Source organism: Bison bison, unplaced genomic scaffold, assembly GCF_000754665.1.
Source record: "Bison bison bison isolate TAMUID 2011002044 unplaced genomic scaffold, Bison_UMD1.0 scf7180017863683, whole genome shotgun sequence".
In the NCBI taxonomy this organism is placed as follows: Eukaryota; Metazoa; Chordata; class Mammalia; order Artiodactyla; family Bovidae; genus Bison; species Bison bison.
The window spans coordinates 285,513-286,321 of NW_011494255.1; positions in this window are offsets into that span (position 1 = coordinate 285,513).

Here is an 809-nt window from a genome sequence, read left to right on the forward strand (position 1 = left end):
CTCCACCTTGGAACTCTTCTTCCACTCTCTGAGGAGAGTATATGGCTGGCTGCTGCTAGAATGCCTGAGGACATGGGATGAAGATGATTCTGAGACTGGACAAAAACTGAAAACACCAACTGTTTTCTCTGCAGCAGGGAGACAAACAGGAAAAAGCAAGGCCCATCTCCATCTTCATTCTGCCTACCTGTTCTTTTTAGTGTCCCCACATTGGCAGAACTTATTATGAAGCTGGCAAGAGAATCTGGTTTGTGCTATCACAATGCAGATAGTGGAAGAGTAGGTTGAGAGGTGAGAGAGAGTAGCTAAATAATCAGGCCAGCAACCTACTTAAGTTGAAATTAACTGTGGCACATGCCCCCGGCCCCGCAGTTTACAGATGTTACAGTTCACTTACAGACAAGTGCAGATTGAAAATATATTTATGAATGATACGTATTTAAACAGTCCTTGAATATTTGCTCTATATAAGACAATCTATTAGTAAAGTTACTAGTCATGATTTGTGTGTTGTGTGTATATGTGGTGGGATTTGTTAATAACTGATAAGATTTATGACACAAAACACTAGTATGGTTTATGCCCCTATAATCTGTTCTATATATTTTGTTTTTTGTATGTTCTTATTTTAGGGACAGGTACACAGTCTGAAATCATGTAAAGTGAGGAAAGGGAAGATCCTTTAAGGTGCTGGAATTACTGATCATTGATATAGAAAAAGATAAAATTATGTCCCTGCCTCACATTGGGCTTCCCTTGTAGCTCAGTTGGTAAAGAATCTGCCTGCAGTACAGGACACCCGGGTTCGA